Source organism: Rhea pennata, chromosome 3, assembly GCF_028389875.1.
Source record: "Rhea pennata isolate bPtePen1 chromosome 3, bPtePen1.pri, whole genome shotgun sequence".
In the NCBI taxonomy this organism is placed as follows: domain Eukaryota; kingdom Metazoa; phylum Chordata; class Aves; order Rheiformes; family Rheidae; genus Rhea; species Rhea pennata.
In genome coordinates, this window is record NC_084665.1 from 7,106,196 (window position 1) to 7,118,801 (window position 12,606).

Genomic DNA, 12,606 nt, shown 5'->3' on the forward strand with positions numbered 1-12,606 from the left:
AGGATAGAGCTCAAATAAAGAATATAATTCCTCTGAGGGCTGTAGTGCAGTCCCCCGTGAAACTGGTCAGGAATCACAAGCACAGCTGCATTAAGGTGTCTGCACTAAGCAATAGGTTCCTTACAACAGCAATTTCTCACCAAAGGAGATGAGAGAAAACAAAGAAGCAGGAGGGTTTCCAAAGGGCAAAGTAACTTTTCAGCTGCGAACTGATACCAAGTTTATGCTCAGTGTTGCAGAGACCTTCTAGAGAGGCCTTTCTCAAAACAGACTAAAGGTGATCCGGGCAGTCCATCAATCGAACCTTTTCTTTTTTTCTTTTTTTTTTTTTTTTTTTTTTTTTGACCAGGACGTCCTCCCTAAGAATAGTAACGGAACTGAAGACAAATGCAAAAAAATCACCATATTTACATATCACAGTGAAACTCCTCCACAGCAGAGCCAAAGGAACAAAGTGTGTGAGATCTAGAATATGACAAGATCACTGATAGCTCAAGGGAAACTTTGAGAACTTAGAAACAGACAGAAAGTGTCATGAAAATTAGGCAACTCTAATCTGTCTAATTCTAGGGAGCAAGTAGGCAGTAGGGCAGTAGAACACTGTGAAGTGATTTCTGTCTGGATTACCAAATTGTGCTAAGCTATTGAGCACAATTACTATGAAACCAGAAATAATGCATGTATCTGATTAACAAATTGCTATGGCTAAAATATTAGATGTTTGGATGATGACATCTATTTGCAAGTTGGGAGCAGGAGTAACTATACAGAGGTGGGAACAGAGTTCTCTCTTAATAGGACAGGAGAGGCAACCAGGAATACAAATACCATACGTTTGTCTGACAGAACATGTGGTTGAAAGATCTAGAAATTTCAGAGGGATGAAGGCCATGAAAGCCATGATGATTATCTGGTCAAATTACCACAGGCTATAGAATTTCATTCAGTAATTTCCACCCCCAGTCTAGTTATCTAGAAATTTGTGGTCTATCACAACTTGATTAGATGGAAGAGCTGATAGAGATCTATCCTGGAAAAAAGATTACTTCTACAGCCTTTAAGCAAGAAATTTATCTCACAACAGACCTGAAAGACTTTCCTCTCCTCCATACTTAATATTTTCCAGCATGTGTAATCAAGGCAAACCAAATGGTATATAGACATTTTTAAGTAATCTGGGTTTGGAAAAGCTTTAAGCTTAGAGATGTATTTGTTTCTTCTCTCCCAATTCTGTGACTTGACCAATGATTTCATCTTACAGCTGCTGGTTGGGAGATCAATTTTATGTCATCAAGCCTCTTTAAAGTAATCTAGATATTTTCTGTGGACAGAAATAATCTATTTGTAATGTCAAATATCCACTGCATGCAGCCATATGTCTAAGGACATCTACACATGGTGACTGGCCATCCTTCTGTCCTGGAAGAGGAAGAAGAGCCTGTGGCCGGGTATGCATTACATGGTTCATTCAATAGGAAGCCACTCTCCCCATAGTATGCTTTCAATTTTACGGTTCCAGAGTCTGTTACATAAACTGTTGTACAGCTAAAGCTACTACCTTCTCTCTATAATGTGTCATGCCCACGTCTCCCAAAACTCTTAGCCACATGCCCATGGAAACCTCTTACCAAAATTCCTATGTCAGCTAGTTTCTAGCAACCTTTTCCCGAGTATTAACTATGTCAGGTGTTGAACCAAGCCACTGGGCTGCATACATACAAGGAAAAACATACAGGGATACAACGGAGAAGATTTACTGTGTGGGCACACAGACAACGGTGTACAGGGGAGAAGGGAAGGTATACTTTTTGCACTACTCCAGTCCCATGGAAAGGATAAGAGAGCCATCCAAACAAAGTAACCTGAATAAGGGGAATGATGACCAGGATAGGCTATTAGAGCGCAACGATCAGTTGATTACTTTGCTCTTGACCTTTAGTCAGACGAGGCAGAAGAAAAGAGAGAGCCACGAGCAAAGGGAAGGATGTCTCTGACGTTGTCTAGGGTTTGGTGGCTATACAAACAAAGTTGCTACATGCCTTAAAGGTGTTAAATATTACCAGCTAAACAGCTGGTTTTTATTATTATTTATGTAAAAAATAGTAGCATATGAAGACTAGGATTCTTAGAAGGAAATCTTTTTTTTTTTTTTTTTTTTTTCCTCTCTCTAAAGACATGTCTCTGGATTCCTGCAAGTGATATTTATATCCTTAAGGGATTTCATCAAATGTCTTCCCATGACAATCTGTTTCCCCTAAAGGATCAATCTGATAAACCACTCAACTACAGTAGGCCACTGCAGTTATAAAATGACAGTGTTATGGACAGGTGTTTATACATGTCAATAAGGCTGTTTCATCTTACACAAGCAGAAAAAATCTAGTGATCTCAACTGAATTTCTAGTGATTTCAATTACAGTGTTTTATTTTGGAGTTGCTTTTATTATCTTGGTGCAATTTTCCAATGGGAGCTTGACACCATTTGCAAACAGTATGACTCAACAAGACAACATCTGTATGCTATTGGAAGTACTGATGGAAACTGAGGGGCAAAAGGAGGCTCCCTGCACAACAAAAGAACCCAGAGAAGATGGTCTAGACTACAGCTGGCTATTCCAAGCTACCCCAGCCGAAGGCTGCTCCAGAATGTGAGCTGCAAGGTGGACAACATAAAATCTTGAAAATCAGCTCCCTGGATCTCATGCCCCAATCTAGATGAAATTCTCTCAGAACATGCGCAGTGTGAAGAATGAGTCCTTAGCACTACTGACTTCCTTATATATATATATATATCTCCACTTCTGTAGTGCCACACCACTTGCTAACGTAGACATACCTTGCACGACATGGAAGTGCTTGCCAGCTCTGAAAGGGAGTGTGTTCCTAGCTTTGTCTCAAGCATTTTAGAACAAGATCCAGGTACGTAACACCTCTAATCCTCTTGCACTCTCTTTAATGTATGCAAAACATCAAGTCTCGAGGCATTTACAGGGAGCTCTAGAAAGTCCATTGGTCTGGATGATTGGGGAGCAGGTCTCAGAGGTAGTGATGGAGCACAGCAGCCCCACAGTTTTGATGTAAATTAAGTATCATTCCCTTTAGCCTTGTTTAATTTGAAAGTCTTCAATTAATTTCTCATTCCATACTTCCCCACTCTGAATGCTGTCTTCCACAATGGTTCAGACTGGGATCTTTGTGTGGCTTGGTCACAGTCTGTTTCTTTTAAATTCCCAACTTCCCCCTGCCAATTCTCTCTTGCAGAGAGCCACCAAGAAAAATTCTTTCCTTCCTCTTCTTATTTTAAGGATATACAACAATATAGGGTATATCATTTGTGTATATGTGTATACATATATATGTATAGATAGATAGCAGACCATAGGATATACATATGCCAAATGGTGTGGATATGCACGCAGTATGATCTCTCACTTGTTTTTCTAACTTGCAGACTGTGAAGAATTATCAATATTCAGAAAGTGAGAGAGGTCTTTAAACTAGAGAAGAAAACTCGGGATCTCTGAAACAAATGCCAAAATTTCCATTGATTTCAATGGGATGTGCTGTCAGTCTACAAGCTATCAAGGTCCTCCTGCTGTGTGAATATATATAAAAAAATGTCGTGGATGTGAATATGTCTAGAAAGATATATCCCAGAGAGTTCTAGGTTATTGATGCTGTTGAAGCTGTGTTGCTTTTCCCAACTCTGCAAGTCAAGCATTACTAAAAACTAATCCGTGACATACTCACAAAGTTGGTAAATATGACCAATATATTACTGAGAAAGGGAAGAGAAGCTGGACATAATGACTTGTCCAGTTAACAACACAGCACCAGCAGAGCTACCAGAAAAAGGCTAGGAGTCCTGACTCCTTGCTCCCTTTCCTTCTTAAGCATACGATGAAATCAAAATGTCAGTAAATGAGCAGAACTATTGAAAGCTACTGCTCAGAGGGCCAAAAGTCATCTTAATGCCCTAGCATGGAAATAATAGTTTCTGGCTTTCACACAACCTTTGACACACTATTTGCAACTTTGAGAGATGACTGCTATAATCTGTCCTAATGCCCATTCCATGGCTTGCTCATGAATTCACAGTTTCACTGTTGTGTATATATAATACCTTAAATATTGGCAATATAGTCTCCATTCAGCAGTTAAAGCAACTATGGAGTATACTGTAGTAAAACAAACAGCTGTACCCTACACAGAATAGTTCAAACCTCCAAATGAAATACTGAAATGAATCTCTACAGTGCATCTAGCTTTATTGCACAGAGAGATGAGTCCATGAAGACTATATACACAGAAGCATTATTTTTTGATGGAGGCATAGTACTTAGCTTTTAGAAAGGCAGTTCTGACTGGTTTTCCTGTGCTCTACTTGTAAGTACTGTGTACCCAGCTGTCCCTTTTACACGGCTTTATGTATCACTCTATGTATTATTTATACTTGAAAAAGACAGAGCCACACAGGAGTCGGAACTCATTTACATATCAGTTACGTAGTAAGTTATTGGTGCTATTGTGTCAAAAGGTATTTTTGTTTATTCAGCAGTCTTGCAATCCAGTGATAATGGAAATAAATTAAAAAATAAAAAATGAAGCTTCAATTAAGAGACAGTTGTGATATTTTCCTCAAAATATGTTATAGTTCTATTTTGATTTAATGGCCTGTTCATTTTAAAGTGACTGTTTTTAAAACAGTTGCACATTAACTGCCTTTATTATTACAAAAGCACTGTCAAGTGTAGAAGTATGGAATTAGTGTACTTACATTAGAGAAAATTAAGGCAAGATGCCCATCTTCTTAACTTTATGTGCCTTTAATAGATAATCATTCTTCATCTTTTTCCTTTCAAATGTAAGGAAGCCTGAAAAGCTTAAACCAGGTTTAGTTTAATAAGAGAAAATAAGAGAACTGCCACATAGAAAATGACTAAATTATGCTTAGTTTAGGGGTTCCACTTTTCTCTTTTGCCTAAGGCTTTTGGGACATTAAGGCCATGTTATAAATCCTGGTCAGTGCTTTTTTCTAAAGAGCAGAAATGAGAGTTTATTAGCATCACAGTGGTTGCCTCAATAATGACAAAACAGTTGCTCATTACTGCTCATTAGATTCATATTAGATTCATTTGCAATAGCAATACATCTTCTATTCATACTCGATTGCAAAACAACAGATATGATTTGACACCTGCTCTAGTACAGAATTCATTAGAAAGTAATAATACAAACAGGAATTCAATGGATGGACTTAGTCTTCTCTCTCTGATGGGTCTAAAATTTATCATTTAATGTAGAATTCATATAGGATAAATACCACAGCAGGTGATAAACTACGCTTCAATAAAATATGACACACACAGAATTATATATACAAAGGGCAGACAGACCTCCAAATAAGCCGATCAACAGTATATATGCATATCATGTACTCAGTAATGTGCACAAACTGTTTCAGGTGATATTTCTATATGTATATTAACGTAGCTATTAATTTTTAGAATCGTAGAGAAATACAAAAGTTACATTTTCCTCAAAATATTAAGTCAATAAGTAAACAGGTCCCTTGAAAACTTCTGGGATAAACTGGGCCCAGGATGTTACTTAAATAGTACTTAAATGCCATTATCTTAATTGACTTGAATTGTGTGCAACTATAAGTGTGTCACTATTATTTGGAAACACTATGATGGTGCTAAACTAGGCTGAATTTTCATTTTCTTCAGAAAATCTCATTGAAGAAAAAAAATATATCTCTTACTTCAGCAATTCTTGCCATCTTTACTGTGTAAAGGATGAAGGTAAGTCAAGCTGTAGGTCTTCATATGGTGAAGAGTTGGAAAAATGGAAGGATAGGTTGCTTTCAAAATCTAGCCCAGAATATCCAAAAATAATGCACATTGTATTGCTCTATGCCTCACTATTACCTTTCATGATGTTTCTGATGTTATTTTGCAATCTACAAAACGAATGTCCCCTTTCTATCCTCTGCTCAGTTCTTAATTCATCTGTAGAATTAAGTATACCCAACTACTTAAATGTTTATGTAAAAATGTGTTCCTATCCCACAACATAACCAGTGTCTGAAAAATTAAGAGTAATTTTGTTCATGCACCCATTTTCTTTTCAATCCTTTTCCTTCCAAAACCCATTTCCAGCAGAAGAGGTCCTCTTCCAACTCAATCCATAGTCATAATCTAGTTCTGCTTTCCACAGCAGAACTGAAGATAAGCATTGCCCTCTGCATTGTTCTAGAGAAAACATCCATGATTTGACACTTAAGGAGTATAGAAGACAGCAAGGATGAATTCTCAGTGAAAGACTGCCAAAAATATATTCTGAATTTCATGATAAAGTAGAGCTGAGGCTAGAGGAACATGCAGAGATGCTGAGCTGGTATGATATGCTACAATTCTATCAGCTTTAGTGAAGCTACAATGCTTTAGACAAGCTGAAAGGCAAAGCATTGTATTACTGATTTTCCTCTTGCTAAAACAAAGCTTACTGCAAAACAAAAACTATATCAGTATAGTCTCTACTTTGAGGATCTTTGCACATGGTTCAGTTTAATTTTAGTTCTCCATGCTGGACCTAAACAACAACAAACCATGATATGAAGCTGCCTTCAGTCTTAAACACTGTGGTCCATTTTCTGTCAGAATACTGTTTTCATCAGTCTGTCTTGAAGCCAGTTTGCTTTCCTTCCCCACAACTCCCACTGGCAGGCTGTTCAGACCTACATCTGTCTGACGATTAGAAAATTTATATATACATGACCAATGTACATCTTTAGCTTAAGTCAAATAAGGTGGGGGGGAATTGCTATCTATCTTCTCAATATAATTCTGCAACTATTTGCTATATATGCTTTCTATATATCCCCTAGAAAGCAATTATATCTTCTTTCAATCTATATTTAGCTTATTTAGCCTCATAAGCATATGTCTTCATTATAATATTTTTTGCACCCTTTTGTAAGAAAGATTTTCTTTCTCCTGAATCATCATCTCTGCATCCTAGTTGGAAAAAAAAAAAAGAAAAAAGAAAGCCTCGAAATTATACAATATATACCTATCTTTACTGGAAATACTTCACCTAATACAACCTAGGATTAGTCTCGACTTTTTTCAAACTTCTTTTGTCACATTACTGGCCCATAACCATTTTGTCATTCTTCTCTTTTTCCTCCAGGAATCCAGGTTTATAACCAGCAGTCCCCAAAATTCTATACATACGTATTGAGCAGACTCAAATTTTGTATTATAAAATTTCATTACATTTCTCTTACACCAGTACTTTTAGTGCATCAAATTCTTTGCAAATTTTGATTCTCTGTTTTACCAGTGCCTCACATCTTCGTATTCATCAGCAAATTTGTATAAGGAGATTTCTTTGCTGTTGTTGTTGTTCATTAAAATAGCAATAGTGAATTAAATAGGTACTGAGGTAGACCCTTAGGGAACTAACTAGTAACTTCTTTCTAATCCTTAATTTCCCCTTTCAATATATTACTTATTGTCCATTTCTCCACTATTTTACAATTCTTGCACTTATTCATATATCTCTAGCTTAATTAATAATTTCCCATGTGGTTCTCTATTAAATGCTTTTTCTGAAGTTCAGATAAATTAGATCCATCAAACTTCTCTTGTCTAGCAAATTTTAGAAAAGACAGATACCAAGTTAGCTTGGCACGATGCAAGGCAATGTTGCATTTTATTCCATATTCCATTAATCATCATGGGCTTCTACTATTCTTTCTTTCACAAATTTGTTCTAAAGCTGCTCAATGTTGAGTTCAGGCTACCAGATATTTTTTGACCAAATCACTTTTCTCTCCTTTCTTAATTGTAAGTATTTTCCACATGGTAATATGTCATACTACCTGAATTTATTTTCCTCACTGTCTATAAACTACAGAATGGAGGTTGTAATCTTCATTCTTGACTTATTCCACCTGACACAACACACTGAAAACATGTATTAAACAGAAAGACCGCTAGTAAAACATCATTTATAAAAGGCTTATAAGTATTCCTCCTCTACTGAAGTGGGCACTTTGTTTTCTCAGGACCTCTAGTAACTATACAGTATTATTTAAAGGTTATTTCAATGCAAGACCTCTTGTCCCTGCCTGTCATAGAAAAGTCACATATAATTACTATATAACAAATATTTTGAAATAAGAGATCATTCTTGGTTCAGCCAACCATTAGAACAGTGGTTCTAAACCTAGATTTCCAAGAGTTGCTATAGAAAGAAAAGAAAAAGTCACATGAGCAAGATAAGACTCACTTGAATAAGCTAAGTGCTTTTATAATCAGCTGTTAAGGAAATTATTAGTAGCAGATTATTAGAGAAAACAGAGTTCCAGATACTGAATTTACTAACCAAAGCTGCCAAATTACCTCATCAGTCTCCTTTTATAACTATGCTTCTGTTCACGGAACCGACTGCATGGCAATGGGTATTGGACCGTATCAGGCAAGGACAGGGGCAATATTACCACTCTGTGCCCTGCATTTCTGAACATTCTGGAAAAGTAACATATCACTATTTTCTTAGATGCATTATACGGTCTACATGCCATTCACCACTGTCTATAATTATTTTTAACTAAATTGAAAGCAGTCTGAACAGTCATTAAAATGCAATGGCTTCCAAATTTCTCCTGGGAAAGAAGGCATCAACACCCTGCCTCTTTCCTTCTGGATGGGATCTGAGAAATAACAATGCAAATATATTAATATTGCATGATCATGGCTACTTTCTATTAATATGTCATTAATATAATGACCTTTGCACTACATTTAAAGATCATGAAGATCAATATTTATTCTGAGGTCAGGAAAAAAATCAATCTTGCAGTAAAATGAGTCATATTTAATATATCCCATCATAATAATTAAGTTTATATATAAAAAGTAGCATTGATATGTGAATAATGGATGCTATGACAGATGAGTTGCCCTTCTCAAATAGCTTTATGTAGATAATCTTAGAAATCGAAAGACTTAAATGAAAATATGCACCTTTCTCCCTGAGTGCTTTACCAAAATTCCTTTTTGCTTCACTAAACCCTTTTACAAATACTGCTATACAGAAAAATAAGAAGTCACTGCTTCCTGTAGACCAAGAGCACTGGTATATTACTGCCAATATTCGTGTTATTTCCTCATTTCCTTTCACAGATATCCTTCAAAAAGACTTAGCAGCCAAGTAATAACCACCACAGAAGCTGAGCAACCTTCTCCTGCCTTTCAGATCAGTGAATCTTTACTTCTATACTATTCATACTTTATATACTAGCATAAAATGTGCAAGGACACCAGTGGAGACAAATGTACTTGTTTTCCTCGCAAGACTGATAACTTCATGCAATTTTTGTGTTTCATATACGTTCATTTTTGCAGCAGAAAGGCCTGAATAGAAAAAAGAAATTGCAACAACAGGAGAAAGAAGAGCGTACATTTTAACTGCCTGTATGGGAAACCAGTTCTAATTCATCACGCATTCCATGATAAGGTAGGGCTAATGGCCACCATCAGATAACAGCAGCAGCAATAATCCTTACACGGTAACTCTCATCTGAGAATTTCAAAGCACCTTAAAACAAGCCACCTCAGACCTCTTCAGATGGATAAAATGAGACAGATATGAAATTATTTGTATAAGGTCAGTCAGTAGCAGAGCAAGGATTAGGATTCCTGGAATTACTCCCATAAGGAAAATCATTTCTGATCCCTTTCTCTGCTCTAACCATTAGACTTTCCCCCTTCCCTGCAAATACAATAAAGAAATCCATTCCCACAACAACAATAGACTTACATCATCTCTTTGCACATTTTTGAAAATAAATGAATGTGGCTAAAAAACATTCTTTTCTTCAGTGCTGATTTAAAAATTTTCTCTAAAGGTATGAACAGTAAAACATCTCAAACATGAGAAGAGATAGGGAACACACCCAGGCCGTGATCGTCTTTTCAGTTACAGTGATAGGGGGTAACATCTCATCCCAACAGCCGCTAAAATGATACGAAAGAGGGAAACATATGCGGGGAGAAGAATCCTGACCCTGACTGTACACACAGATTCTGCAGCTCAGTCGAAAAACAGACATTGCTTCTTCCCTGTTTCAGGGCTTTTGGAGCTTTTGTTGACAGAAGCTTTGACCTCAGTGTAATAATCTTCCATTTCAGCTAGTTCGCGATGTAGAACTGACTATACACTTCTCTGATATTTGTAGCAAAGTGAGAATGTTAAAAGAAGACTGTGTAGGCAAGTTTTGAAGGCTAAAACGGCCCCCTAGGTTAGATGATAATCCCCTCTAGAAATAATTTCTTTCCTGGCCTGGCACAGGGCAGTATGGGAGTCATTCATTCATTCCTTCAGGCTACTTGGCTTTAAAGCAAATATCACATTGCTGTTGTTATGTCCTGTATTTTAATAAAGCTTTTCAAACAATTTGTGTTATTATAAGATGAAAGTTCTTAGACCTCCAGTTTTTGTATTGTCTTTAAAGAAAGGCCTGTTTTTTTGCCTGCCTTTTAGAAGTCTCAGCTGTTTTCTTCTGCTCTGTTTAACACATAAAAGCCTTTAATACTTTGAACTTACTGCTAGATGCAAAATGCAAGAACTGTCTACTTGAAAAACCTTAATCAGTCAAGAAGTTGGTAAATTATGTCTTCATGCCATCCATATTGAGTGTCCATTACTCCTGGACATAGCACATTAACTGACTCATTAGCTATTTCAAACCATATGGACTTAGGTTTGGGTGGGTCACTCTGATAATATCCTGAGGTGAGCTTCCTAATTATTGTAATTACGTGATCTCAATCATGGGGCCAGTCACACAAAATAGTGTCAGAGTCTTTAAAATGGGTGTCAATGCACCTAGACAATGACTGAGATGAGCAACATGCCCTCTGGATGTTGGAGATCCCTTGATACTGCAAAAAGTAATTTAAAAGTTCTGAGAAACTGGCAGTGAGCACAGTGATGACTGAATAAGCATGGCAAGTGCATGGGACTCTGTACTGATGCATGAACACAAATGGATTTCTTAGTAGAATCTGGGAAACTTGATGCTTTTTTGTTAATAGTCTTAATACAGAGATGTTACATCTCCAGTGTAAATTTAGCCATGATATTTTAAGCAACAAGGAGAACTGAGGTGTAGGGGGGAATTGAAAGTAGATGTTCTAAAACATCAGTGTTAAGTACCACAAAAGCGTCACAACGCAACAGTGTGAGAAGTTACAAGTTGTTCACCTACTATAGCAAATTTAAATGACTTTTTGTGTGTGAGGCTGCAAGATTTCATATAATTGACTGAAATCTTTTATACTGAAGCTTAGGTTTGAAGAAGAGGAAAAGAAAGGAAACAAATGGAAAATGGATCTAAGTTTTAATGTACAGTGCTTTAAAACAAAAATAGAAACAATATAGCCTTAGGACAGAGCTAATAATGGTTTGCTGTTTTATTAAATACTTAAATAATACTTTTAAAATACTTATTAAATACTTAAAGAAAATGCTCATTCCCTGAGAAACTTACCACATATGGCTTTTTGTCACACTCTATAACTTACTCTGGAAAGAGGATTAGGAGTAGGCTGCTGCTTCTGAGTCACACAGCAAGATAAAACTTCTCAAGTTTGTGCCTTACAGGTGTACTTCCAATTTTCAAAGTGCCTCTTAGGCACTTACAGACCTGAAAGGCCAGGTATTTAATGGTACCAGGCACCTGAATACATAGCTAGGTAGCCAAACCCTATATTCAAAAATTATTTTGAAATGTAACTGTGATCCCTGATCTAAAATGATCTACACATGTATCAACCCCAAAACTAGATCACTGTGTTTATTAGCAATGATTACTGAATGTCCTAGAAACTATAGCCTACCATTTTCTTTCTTGGCAATATGACAGTGACCACACCTGTACTGACTCTGCAGAAAAGCTCAGAAGATCTACTCATACATCACATCTTGACATACATATAGCAAGCAGAACAGATGAATAAAACTCCAGAAGTATTGGGTCTATCAAAACATTCAAATGGAGTCCATCAGAGCACTTCTAAGACACCATTCTGGGTAACTAGAAACCAGGCACCTGAGCTGCATGAGGCAGGCCTGTGGAACTCAGCTATTCCTACTGATGTGCCATTAGCAAGTAAAATAACAGTAACTTGACAGTATTTGCAGTCTCTGTAAGCCTCAAAGGCTGACACCTTTAAAGAGCACAAGTTTATTAAAACAATAAGGTAATAAATAATTTTTGTAGTGGTATATGCATAATTGGTGAACGTATAAGCCAACAGCAGAAAGCCAATCTCTTTTCCTACCCATTCACTTAAACTGGATGCACTGCTATAACTTGAATACATAACTTGAATCACATACATCTCCCTTCATCCAATGCAAAAAAAACCAAAATAAAAATATCTCATATACAACTGTTCCTGACTACAAAGGTCCTATTTAGTTGTACCTTGGATAGATTTGCATATTTTTACTCTTATTTGTGTACATTTCTCCTATAAGGATTCTTGAATTTAGCAGTAATATTGGCTTTACCACCTTTAAGGGGAA